General features: G+C 50.4%; 1 protein-coding gene across 9 annotated transcripts in view; it reads right to left on the bottom strand.

Moving 5' to 3' along the window:
• FLYWCH1 (FLYWCH-type zinc finger 1) overlaps positions 1-13,123 on the bottom strand; it is a 35,857-nt gene that overhangs the window by 16,690 nt on the left and 6,044 nt on the right. For 4 of the 9 annotated variants that reach the window (XM_012743787.3, XM_075995000.1, XM_075994996.1 and 1 more), the window contains exons 1-2: positions 8,597-8,751; positions 6,745-6,861 (exon numbers count right to left, since the gene is read on the bottom strand). The exons of 1 other annotated variant lie outside the window; for it this stretch is intronic. The gene's annotated coding sequence lies outside the window, so the exon portion shown is untranslated. Of the gene's footprint in view, positions 1-1,190; positions 1,300-6,744; positions 6,862-7,892; positions 8,343-8,596; positions 8,755-13,123 lie in introns of those variants that run through there. 4 more of the 9 variants (XM_075994998.1, XM_075994994.1, XM_075995001.1 and 1 more) reach the window with 3 other exon arrangements.

The following is a 13,123-nucleotide window of genomic DNA, read 5'->3' as shown; positions in this document are numbered from 1 at the left end:
TTGCTCCTTATAATGTTCCTACCGCCTTCGTAAAATTAAAAAGGTGACCATGTTTTCAAAAACAAGAATTTGGAGGGTTTTCCCAGTCAGAAAAAAAAAAAATTCAGAAAGACTTACATATATCTAACATATCTGTTAGTTCCAATTAACAGATGCAGCAAAGACTATCTTTTCTCAACCAAACAAGGGAAATTTTTCAAAAATCCCCAACTATTACTTAGACACTGACACTACCTCTACCTAACCCTCAATCCACTTGTCTTTCCTTCTATTTCTTCTCTACTCTGGTCATATGTCATTTATTGACTCATTTTATTTTACATGTTCATAACTTAAAAACATGTAACTAGGAAGTAATACATAAAAATGTTAAAAGTAGTAAGAATAGTGATTTTATTTCCTCTTAAATCTCTTTCTTTCTTTCGTTTTGAGACAGAGTCTAATTCTGTTGCCTGGGCTCGAGTACCGTGGCATCAGCCTAGCTCACAGCAACCTCAAACTCTTGGGCTCAAGCGATCCTCCTGCCTCAGCCTCCCCAGTAGCTGGGATTACAGGTGTGTGCCATATCCGGCTAATTTTTTCTACTTTTAGTAGAGATGGGAGTCTCTTGATTAGGCTGGCCTCAAACTCCTGATCTCAAGAGACCCTCCCGCCTCGGCCTCCCAGAGTGCTAGGATTAGAGGCGTGAGCCGCCGCGCCCGGCCCACACGAACTCTTTTTCCAGTGGGAAAATATTAAACCCTGTAACGATAACCTTCATCCCCTTGTGTGGTAATTTTTTCCTCTAACTCGAAAACTCTCAGGAAAAAGCAGAGTCCCACCACTGTGCAACATAATGTCATACAAGACGATGACGAGGAATATAAAGTAAAACAAATGCAATAGGGAAATGAATAAACCAAGGATACTAAAATCCCTGTCGTGGGACTTGCAGAGCCTCAAAGTCCCCCCCCCCCAACAAATATTTATTAACGACAAAGGGAAAGGGAGGAACTGCACGGTGGAGAAATCCTCCAGACACGGCCTGAGGGACAAAGGTCAACTGCACCAGCAATAAGACACCAAACCTTGGACTCCTTGGTAAGACACACCGAGGACCCAACACCACCTCTCTCATATTCCTGCCACAAACGCCAGCACCCTCCTCCCCCAGAACCCCCAACTGAGGGACGTTCTACTAAACAACCCACCAGGACACTTTGAAAGTGTCAGAGTCACCGAAGACAAGGGAACACTGAGAGACCGTCACAGGCTGGAGGAGACACAACCACTAAGTGCAGTACGGGATTGGGTCAGGTTCTGGAACAGAAAAAAAAACACCAGGGGAAAAACTGACCAAATTTGAATAAGATCAATTTTCAGGGTAATGGTATTAATTAGTACATTGATGTTAATTTCCAGGTTTGGATCATCGTACAATGTTACGATGCTGACATTCAGGGTGATCGGTATATGGGAAATCTCTGTACTGTTTATTTTTGAGACAGAGTCTCGCTTTGTTGCCCAGGCTAGAGTGAATGCCGTGGCGTCAGCCTAGCTCACAGCAACCTCAAACTCCTGGGCTCAAGCGATCCTCCTCCCTCAGCCTCCCGAGTAGCTGGGACTACAGGCATGCGCCACCATGCCCGGCTAATTTTTTCTATATATTTTTAGTTGGCCAATTAATTTCTTTCTATTTATAGTAGAGACGGGGTCTCGCTCTTGCTCAGGCTGGTTTTAAACTTCTGACCCTGAGCAATCTGCCTACCTCGGCCTCCCAGAGTGCTAGGATTACAGGCGTGAGCCACCTTGCCCTGCCTTGTACTTATTTTTTTTTTGAGACAGAGTCTCACTTTGTTGCCCAGGCTAGAGTGAGTGCCATGGCGTCAGCCTAGCTCACAGCAACCTCAAACTCCTGGGCTCAAGCAATCCTCCTGCCTCAGCCTCCCAAATAGCTGGGACTACAGGCATGCGCCACCATGCCCGGCTCATTTTTTGTATATGTATTAGTTGGCCAATTAATTTCTTTCTATTTATAGTAGAGACGGAGTCTTGTTCTTGCTCAGGCTGGTTTTGAACTCCTGACCTCAAGCAATCTGCCTGCCTTGGCCTCCCAGAGTGCTAGGATTACAGGCGTGAGCCACCGCTCCCGGCTTCTATATATATATTTACTTGGCCAATTAATTTCTTTCTATTTTGAGTAGAGATGGGGTCTCATTCAGGCTGGTTTCGAACTCCTGATGTTGAGCAATCAGCCCACCTCAGCCTCCCAGAGTGCTAGGTTTATAGGCCTCAGCTACCACACCAGCCTTGTGTTTTTTTTAATCATTATTATTTTTTTTTTTAGCTGTGGGGTCTTGCTGTGTTGCTCAGACTGGCCTTAAACTCCTGGGCTGAAGTGATCCTCCTGCCTCAGCCTCCTAAATATTTGGGACTACAAATATGTGCCACCACGCTCAGTCTCTAATATTTTTGCAATTTTTTTAAAGTCTAAAATTAATGCAAAATAAATTTCTGTAAATCCAAGTTTCAAACTTATAGATGCAACAGGAGTTGACAGAGAAAAGGAAAAACCCAGAGATCTCCTGGGAAAAATGTGAGAGAGAAAGAGAAGGAGGGGCGAGGGGAGGGCACCTTGCCCCTCTGGTCCTCCTGCTTACAAGCCTGGTGCAGAGTGCCCTGCCCGGAGCCATGGCGTTGCTCCCTGGCCTGGAAACCTGAGTCAGGAAAAAAGAATCCCTGTGACGTCAGCCCTTACCTCCATAACCCAGTCACCTCTCTTCCTCATGTCACCATCATCTTCCCTCTGTCGCTGGGCAGACAGAGGCCTCTGGGGACTGCAGCGTGTGGCGGCGCTGCAGAGCTGGTGAAAACCAGGACTCTCAAACCAGGCCCCGCTGGTCCAGAGCCTTCCCCTGCGCCTGGGCAGCACGTGCTTACAGTCGCAGATGCCGGCTGCACGCAGAGCTGCTGCCAGCCCAGAGGCCACGCGAGAAGCAAGCGGCTGCACTGATGTGTGCGTCCCCACAACAGCTACTTCGTCACTGACTGCAGTTCTGCATCGGCAGCCTCCAGCACTGTGGCCAAGGGGAGGCACAAGAGACCGGAGGTGGCAGCCAGCAGGTTCCCACAGATGCCGGCTGGGTGGGCCCCACCAGCGCTGTCGGCCACGGGGCCCAGGCGCCACCCAGCCGGACTCCAGCCCTGCAGGGTCATCCCGCCTGCCGCCCACTGCCCTTTGGCCTGGCTGTGGTGGCAGCTGCTAGCCACCACTGAGCTCTGGGTACCTCACCATTTCCTGTCTGGCCTCTCAGCTCTTCCACCACTGGGGAGAGCAATTAACTTCTCGGCTGGACTCTTACAGAAACTTCGGTTTCCTCAGTTGGACTCTCACCAATCCATCCTTCAAGAATCTAAAGGACTAGGCCCGGCATGGTGGCTCACGCCTGTAATCTTAGCACTCTGGGAGGCCGAGGCGGGCAGATAGCTCGAGGTCAGGAGTTCGAAACCAGCCTGAGCAAGAGCGAGACCCCGTCTCTACTAAAAATAGAAAGAAATTAATTGACCAACCAAAAATATATATACAAAACATCAGCCGGGCATGGTGGCGCATGCCTATAGTCCCAGCTACTCGGGAGGCTGAGGCAGGAGGATCGCTTGAGCCCAAGAGATTGAGGTTGCTGTGAGCTAGGCTGACGCCACGGCACTCACTGTAGCCTGGGCAACAAAGCAAGACTCTGTCTCAAAAAAAAAAAAAAAAAAAAAAAAAAGAATCTAAAGGACTGATTGCAACATTTATGTCACTAAATGCCAATGAAGTGGTGGCACTGGCTGAACACTTGGCACGCATGTCCCTTTATCTTCCAAATAACCTCAGATTCCACTCTTCTTTCATATTACAGAGGAGGAAACTAAGGCTTAGTCTTAGATTTCTGGGATCTAGGGCCAGGCCAATAAAGACAGAGTCACCATTCAAACATCCTGTGCCTGCCTTGAGGGCCTAAGCTCTTAAAACCAGTTGAAACAGTTTTTTCAGCATTGAGGGTTCTGGCATCTTGTTGTCCGTGGGTTAAGACTGGTGCTTCTCAACGGGGGAGATTTTGGCTCTCAGGCAACATTCGGCAATGTCTGGAGCCGTCTTGTTCGTCACTACTGGAGGGGTGGAGCTGGAGAGCGCAGCCTCAATCCAGCAGGCGGAGACCAAGGGTGCTGCTAGACACCCCGCAGGCCACAGGACAGTCCTCCGCCCCACCACAAAGGAGGATCTGGTCTGAAATGTCAACAGCACCAAGGCTGGGAAACCCTGCTTATGACTAGCATTTGAAAAAGCGAAATCAAATACAAAGCATGCATCCACATGATGACACTTTAATTGCAATTATTTGTATGTGTGATTCGAGTCTATATAAGAATTACCCGGGGCATTTGATAAAAATGCAGATTCCTGAATTTCACATCCAAAATTCTGGCTGAGGGTCTAGAAAGAGATTCAAGAATCTAGATTTTTTTTTTTGAGACCAAAAAAAAAGCGCTTTGTTGCCTAGGCTAGAGTGAGTGCCGTGGCGTCAGCCTAGCTCACAGCAACCTCAAACTCCTGGACTCAAGCAATCCTGCTGTCTCAGCCTCCCGAGTAGCTGGGACTACAGGTATGCGCCACCATGCCCGGATAATTTTATATTTTTATATCTATGTGTGTGTGTGTATATATATATGTATATGTTGGCCAATTAATTTCTATTTATAGTAGAGACAGGGTCTCGCTCTTGCTCAGGCTGGTTTTGAACTCCTGACCTCGAGCAATCTGCCTGCCTAGGCCTCCCAGAGTGCTAGGATTACAGGCATGAGACACCGCGCCCGGCCAAGAATCTAGAATTTTAACGAGCACCCCTGAGGCTCGGACACCAAACTATGGACTGAACTTTGAGAAACACTAGAGTAGATGCTATTGAGAAAGAGGGGCCTGCAGCTATGTGACCAGCCTAAGAACAATCTGAGGTTTTCTTTGTGCCAGGCCCCACATGAGTGTTTTACGTACATCATCTCATTTCATCTGTAACGTTGTACGGGTTTCCTCATTAATATGTTAAATAGAATCATTAATATCTGTTTATTTCATAACAGTGGGAGAGTCATGATTTCACTTTTTTTGAAATTATTTTCGAACAATTTAACAAGTTTCAGGAGTCCTGGGAAGTTAGACCCAGGATGCAGACCTGGGTTAGATTCAGACCTCTAGAAGACAGAAATTTGCCTAAATTTCTAAGTACTACACCTGAAATCCAGTGGAGAAAGCAGCTTGGGCGTGGCTTGGTTTCTATGCCTCTAGATATCGAATAACAGACTTTAAAAAGCCTACTTAAGGGCCGGGCGCGGTGGCTCACGCCTGTAATCCTAGCACTCTGGGAGGCCGAGGCGGGCGGATTGCTCAAGGTCAGGAGTTCAAAACCAGCCTGAGCGAGACCCCGTCTCTACCATAAAAATAGAAAGAAATTAATTGGCCAACTAATATATATAATATAAAATCAGCCGGGCATGGTGGCTCGTGCCTGTAGTCCCAGCTACTCGGGAGGCTGAGGCAGGAGGATTGCTTGAGCCCAGGAGTCTGAGGTTGCTGTGAGCGAGGCTGACGCCACGGCACTCACTCTAGCCTGGGCAAGAAAGCGAGACTCTGTCTCAAAAAAAAAAAAAAAAAAAAAAAAAAAAAAAGCCTACTTAAAATTCCTTATGAAGACTTCAGGAAAGCAAATTCAGATAGGCCTATATAGTAAATTAATGCTATAGCTGCACCTATATAATCAGGCTAAATCTAATGAGAGCAGCCTTATTTTAGGATCAAAAATATCTTTCATAGATTATGAGACTGAATGGAAATTTGTGCTTCAATGGAAAACTATGCATTGTTTAGAACACATCCTTCTTGGTTCTCTGGTTTTAAGCCTTTCACTGTCTTTGAGCTATTTTAGATAAATGACAGATAACTGAGAAAATTATAGATAACTGAGAAAAATGCAATATAATCCTAATTTATAGACAAGTAAATAAATGCTCTCTTTTCTGTGTAAATACAGACTTGTATATAAATCCTCCCACTGTGGAAGAAGCCAGTTTTGCCTCCATTTGCACATTCATTTGAATATTCCTGATCTACAGTCTTCTAGAACCCTCCTTGTATTCTCTTGCAAACTGGTCATAACATCTTACTGCCCTAGCCATTGGTCCTAAAATCATTAGGTTCCAATCAGCAATCTAAAAAAATTACATGGAAAATATAAATTTGCATTGCATGTAATAAAAGTATTATTTTATGAAACTTTAGTTAATTTATTCTAGTTTGATTTAAATGTATTTTTTACTTTTGATGCCCACTGTTTTCGGGTAAATACTTGGCCCCTAATGTGTTTATTTCGTAATAATCAATTTTCACTCAATAAAGGTTTGATAAGTGAAAGGGGTAAAAGGGAGGCAGATGTAAGTAGAAAGTTCAAAAGTCTCAAGGTTTACGGTTCATCAGTCTCTTCTCCTATTTCCTCTCTCCCAAAACTGAGGGTACAGCCAATACCCTGAGCTGCATGCAATACTCAGGTCCCCTGCCTTGGAACTGCTGCCCTGCTGGTGGTCACCAAGGGCTCAGTGTAGACCCAAGACCTACACAATATTAAGCACTGCTGGGTGCCTCTCAGACACCACCGGGTCCAAACTCTAATCGGTAAGGCCCTGAAAGCCAGGAGCCTGTCTTGGCAGCTGACAGTGCATCAACAGAATTACCTTCACACGTGAAGGAGAGAACTACCACCATCATCTGCTAACACCTGGGTCTCTGGTGCTGGCTTGCTGGGCAGGTGGTCTGGGGAAAGTCCTGTAACTTCTCTGGGCTGGTTTCACCTGTAAAATAGGAATAGTGGCAAATGAGATAGAGTGGGTGCAATTTTTTCATAAACTAACTAAACTATTACACAAGAATAAGGAGTTCTTTATCCAGGTCCTGCTCTTTAAAAAGTTGTTCTGGGATTATCCCAATGGCTGTCCCCACCCCCTACCAAGGAGCCACGAGGTTCAGAGGTGGCTTGGCCTCGTTCACGCACCCCTCTACGATCATATGCACAGACTGTGTATCCATACAGGCATCACTCCTGGGAGAAGCTAGCGGTCCCCCAAAAGATTAAGAATTACTATGTGGGGTTTTGCAGCCTAAGCACCATTGGCATTTTGGACCAGATAGTCCTTTGCTGTGGCTTGCTGTCCTGTTCAGTGTAGGATGTTTAGCAGCCTCCATCCCTGGCCTCTACCTGCTAGATGCCAGTATCATCCCCCTCCAAAGTTGTAACAGCCAACAGTGCCCGAGGGGCAAAACTGCCCGAGAACCACTGCTCCAAAGCAACTTAGAAATGCAGAGGGTTCAGAAAGGGAGTTCCCTGCTAACGGGACCCCCAGCCCCATACCCTCCCAGCACTCTCAATCAGCCCCTTAGTCATTTGTGCTCCTCCTGTACCTAGCCCAACCTGTCCTCAAGTCTCATTCCCTTTACACCTGATCACGCCCACCTTCCACCTCCTTAGGACTTGGGTCCTTCCTCACCACCTCTCTTCAGCCCACACCAAACATTCATCACGTCCTGCCGTCTTCAGCAGGAGTCACTCCAAATCTCCCCAGAGGGTGCCCAGGGGTTTCTCTTCCTAAAGCTTAACTTGCATCACATCTGTCCTCAATGAAAATCATCTCCATCCCATCAGCTTGCCATTATAAACGCTCCATAATCTCGCCCCAACCTCACACGCTCTTCCGCAGTTCAACTAGTAGCATTTGGAAAACGAACAAGATAAACCTGATCCAATCACACGAGAAAATCTAAACAAATCAAGTCCTGAAAAATCACACTGGCCCCAGAAAGCAGAAATGCCAAAATAAAAACGTACGCTTCCTTTGGAATTGAAGTTTGCATGTGTTTATCTGATTACGGCATCTCTGCATCCTCCAAATGCAAGGCATAAAGGAAATTGAGGTTTTCAGGCCAGATCAGACCCAGTAGGTCCTGACTCAGTGGGTTAGCAACAGTCTTTGGAAAGATGTGGAACCGAATGGAATACAATTGAATTAGAATAGATCCGGCTGCGTCATGTGAGCTTAGGGTTAGCATCTGCCTTGAAACGTGCGGCTCGGCGATCTAGCCCTACAGCCCCAGGGTATACACGTAAAACATATTTTTCGGTGTGGGTCGAGTGTATAAAGTTTGAAAGCCATAGCTGGCGACCTATAGAATCAGAAGCGGAAGGAGGGGGTGTAAAACCAGCAAAAAGTGCAAGGTCACTGGGACCTCCAGGGCTGCAGAGATGGGCTGGGACTGGGGGTTGGTCCGGGGGCGCAGCACCGGGTGGGGCGGGCACGGCCGGGAAAGGCGGACGCATGTGGGGCGCCCTGATTTGGGGGTGTCCAGGGAGCGGTGGGCTTCGGGAAGGAGGAGCGAGGGGGAGGAGGGGACGGGCAAGGAGGCGGCGCGAACGCTGGGACGAGAGCCGGGGGAACCCCTCCCCAGCACCAGCAGCCCTCGGGACCTCCCGGAGAGCCGGGCCGGGGGCGCGTCCACGCCGCGGGACCCTCCCCCGCTGGGGCCCGTCCTCACCCACGGCAGCGGGGCCCTCCCTCCGGTGACAGCCGCGGCGCGTCCCTGGGCCTCGGCCGCTGCAGCCGCAGGCGTCCACCGGGCGGCCCAGGCCGCTCCAGCCACCACGACCCCAGCGCCCGCTCCCCGCCCCCACCTGCCCCCTCGGGAGCGAGCCCCGTGCCCGCGCGCGCGCGCGCGACCCCGCGGGGAGCCAGCCTTTCGGAACGCCCAGGCGGGCTCCTTGCGAGCATGCGCAGCAGGGCCGCGCGGCCCATTCCTTGGGTGAATGCCGATCCTCCGGGTCTTCCCTGCGCGGCGCCGCGCTGATGACTCGGCCAATCGGCGTGAGGGGGCGGGGCCATGACTCGCGGAAGAGGCGGGGCCGGCCCGGATTGGGCGTCGTGTCCAGGGGCGGGGCGCCCTGCGCACCCGCGGGCGGGGGCCTGGTGGGCGCGCGCGCCCGTCGGGGGTTTGGCCCCGCGCTCGCGGGCGGGATGTTTAGCTGCGTCCGTAGCCCGGTCGCCTTCCGGAGTCGGTGGGAGCACATCTCTTACGCACTTCATCCGAGCCTTCAGACCACCCTTGCCCAGAGCTGGGCCGATTTGAGATTGAGAATAAATAATGACGAGGGATCGTAACCTTGAATACAATAAGAATGCGTGAGTGGACACTGAGGCAGAGAAGAACCGGGGAGAGGGAAAGCTCTTCCTTGCAGTAGAAAGCCAACAAAAATAATGAAGAAACAATGGTGCAGAAAACCACCAAACACCTAGCAGAGGCAAAAATCCTAAATGGCTGCCCAAACTGGACATGAAAGCTTAATAAAAGGGCCGGGCGCGGTGGCTCTTGCCTACAATCGCAGCACTTTGGGAGGCTGAGGCGGGAGGATCCCATGAGGCCTGGAGTTCGAGACCAGCGTGGGCAATATAGTGAGACCCCCCCGTCTCTACAAAACATAGAAAACAAAAATTAGCTGGGCGCAGTGGTGGCGCATGCCTGTAGTCCCAGCTACTCAGGAGGCTGAGGCAGGAGGATCCCTTTAAGCCCAGGAGTTTGAAGGTGCTGTGAGCTATGATGATGCCATTGTACTCCAGCCTGGGCGACAGAGTGAAGATTCTATCTCTAAAAAAGAAAGATAAAAGGAACAAGTACTTACATAACCCGAAAGTATATCTCCTGGCAAGGCAAGGTACTTATTAATAACACAGGATAAAATATTAATTTTTCCAAAGATATGGAAACAACCCAAGGGCCCATCAATACATGAGTGGATTAATAACATATGTATATGTTATTAGGTATATGTATACCATAGAATTCTACTCAGCCACAGAAAACAATGGTGTTCTAGCACCCCTTGTGTCATCTTGGATAGAGCTGGAACCCATTCTACTAAGTGAAGTATCACAGGAATGGAAAAACAAGCACCACATGTACTCACCATCAAATTGGTATTAACTGGTCAACACTTATGTGTACATGCAGTAGTAACATTCATCAGGTGTCGGGCAGGTGGGAGGGGGGAGAAGGGGATGGGTATATTCACACCTAATGGGTGCAGTGTGCACCGTCTTCAGGATGGACATGCTTGAAGTTCTGGGCCAAAGAAAATATATGTAACCTAAACATTTGTACCCCCATAATATGCTGAGATAAAAAAAATAATATAAAAAGAAAAAAAATAAACGGCTTATCATTGTTACTTCTTTTTTTTTTTTTTTTTTTTTTGAGACAGAGTCTCGCTTTGTTGCCCAGGCTAGAGTGAGTGCCATGGCGTCAGCCTAGCTCAAAACAACCTCAAACTCCTGGGCTCAAGCGATCCTGCTGCCTCAGCCTCCCAAGTAGCTGGGACTACAGGCATGCGCCACCATGCCAGGCTAATTTTTTCTATATATATTAGTTGGCCAATTAATTTCTTTCTATTTGTAGTAGAGACAGGGCCTCGCTCTTGCTCAGGCTGGTTTCGAACTCCTGACCTCGAGCTATCTGCCCGCCTCGGCCTCCCAGAGTGCTAGGATTACAGGCGTGAGCCACTGCGCTGGCCATTGTTACTTTTTTGGTAACAGCTTTACTGAAATATAATAACATACAACTCACCCATTTGAAGTGTACAATTCAATGATTTTTTTCATAGTCACAGATTTGTTCAAACATCCTCATAATCAGTTTTAGAACCTAACATCACTCCAAAAGGAAACCTTTAGCCATCACTGTCCAATTACCGAATCACCCCAGCTCTAAGCAATCATTAATCTACTTTCTGTGGGTTGAAATGGTGTTCTTTGAACCACAAAAGTTCTTATTTGGATGATGTCCAATTTATCTGTTTTTTTTTCTTTTGTTGTTTGTGGTTTTGATGTCACATCTAAGAAATCATTCTCTAAGAAATCACTGCCTAATCCAAGTTCACAAAAATTTACCCCTATGTCTTCTTCTAAGAGCTTTCAACTTTAGCTCTTACATTTAGGATTCTGACCCATTATGAGTTTATTTTTTTTATGCGGTGTAAAGTAGGTCTCCAACTTTATTCTTTTGCATGTGGATATTTCATTTGTCCCAGTGCCACTTGTTGAAAAGACTATTCTTTCCCCCACTTAATTGTCTTGGCATCTTTGTTGAAAATCAATTGACCATAAATATGAGGACTCGTTTCTGGACTCTCAGTTCTATTGCACTGATGTGGGTCTCTGTCCTGATGCCAGCACCGCGCCGTCTTGACTACTGTGGCTTTGTAGCAAGTTTTGAAATCAGGGAGTGTGAGTCTTCCAACTTCTGTCTTCTTTTTCAAGATCATTTTGCCTATTCTGGGTCCCCTGAATTTCCAGTTGCCATCTTTCTTGTCAATCTTTTTGAAAATGAATCTCCAATTTTACATCATTGGGATTATATTTGGGTGTCCCTGGTTTTTAACCTAACTCTATATTGTAACCCCCACATGATAAGCTCATTTGACATATGATTGGCTACATAATTTAGTTTTCTTCCTATTAGACACTTCTTTTATGAACTTTGCTAGTATAAACATTGCGGGTGGCTTTATTCCTAACATTTGGGGAATCTGAATGAAGCGTATATGGGAAGCTTTGTACGATTCTTGTAACTTTTATGTAGGGGTGAAATTATGTCGGAATAATTGTCAGACCAAAAAAAAAAAATCCATTCAATCTCTTAATATTCTGGGAGGAGAAAGTGTCCTTTCCCTATTGGCCCCGCCCTCACCATTGGCCCCGCCCTCGCCATTGGCCCCGCCCTCACCATTGGCCCCGCCCTCACCATTGGCCCCGCCCTCACCCGTTAGCCCCGCCCTCTCGGTTGGTCCTTGCCTCGTCCACAGCGCAGCCACTGGACACTTGTCATCCTCCAGCGACCCTGTGCGGGGGCCCGGACGGCTCCGGGCGCGGGGAGCTGCGGGGCCCTGGGCGCTGCCTTCCCGGGACTCTCGGCGGCGGCAGCCAGGGCGGCGGCAGCGCTATCCGAGCTGACGCCCACCTTCCCCGACCGGCCCCAGGCGGGAACCCGCTCTGGGCTCCCGCACGCGCCCCGGCTCAGCCCGACTCCCCGGGCCGCGGGCCGCCTCCGCCTGCGCTCCCCTGGCCCCGCGCGCTCCCCAGCCCCGGCCGCGGGTCCTCGGCGAGGCAGGGCGGGGACGCCGCGCTCGGCCGGAGAACCCCGCGCTCCCGCTCCACGGCCTCCCCCCGCCCTCTCGCTCTCGAGCTGCGCTGGAAGCGCCCCCTGGACTCCGGGTGCAGGCCCGGGTCCCCCGGGGTCTCCTGAATTCGGCCTCCTCCTCCTCACGCTCCGTGGGATCCCTTCCTTCTCCGCGCCCTTCCTCGTGCTCTGCGTTGTCGGTGCCCCACGGCCTCCTCTCAATCCTACGCTCCCCGGAGTCCCGCCCGCACCTCCGGCTCCCCAGCGCTCCTTGCCCTGGAATCTCCCCCGCCGGGTCCTCCGCGTCCGGTTCCCACACCGGGGCGCTCCGGGACCAAACTCGGCGGAGGGGCCGTCCCTGGCGGTGCGAGCTGCGCTGTCGGGGGCGGGGCGGGACGCGGAGGCCAGGGAGCAGCGCACCTGTGCCCGTAAGGTGTGCGAGACGCGGGCACCTGCTGCGCGCAGGTAACGCGGGCGGAGCGGCTGCCACTCGGCCTGGGCTTTAAGCCGGTGGCAGAGCGGGGTGCGGGTCACTCCCCACCCCGCATCGCCGGCCGCCCGCGGGGTCGGCACCAAGGCGCCCTCCCCACCAGGTGCCCGCCCTGCGGAAGCTCCTTAGAGCCGCGCCGCGGGCTGAAAGGCCGGTGGGCGTGCGGCGGGCGCGGCGCCCCCTGGCGGCCTCAGCGTGGGAGCCGGAGGCGCCGGTGGCGGAGCCCGCGCGCGCCCCCTCGCGGCCGCCAGGAGCAGCGCCGCGGCGTCTGCCACCTCCGGGCCGCGCGCGCGGGGCCGACGCCTAGCGGGCGGTGTGGCTGCTTTCTGCTAACGCTGATGCTGGGTGTAGACGGAGCCGCCGGGGTGCGCTGACCGCAGTCTCTCTCCTGGGAGAATACGAGGCTA

This window comes from Microcebus murinus, chromosome 19, assembly GCF_040939455.1.
Source record: "Microcebus murinus isolate Inina chromosome 19, M.murinus_Inina_mat1.0, whole genome shotgun sequence".
NCBI classification, from domain to species: Eukaryota; Metazoa; Chordata; class Mammalia; order Primates; family Cheirogaleidae; genus Microcebus; species Microcebus murinus.
This window is presented reverse-complemented; position numbering and strand designations above follow the sequence as displayed.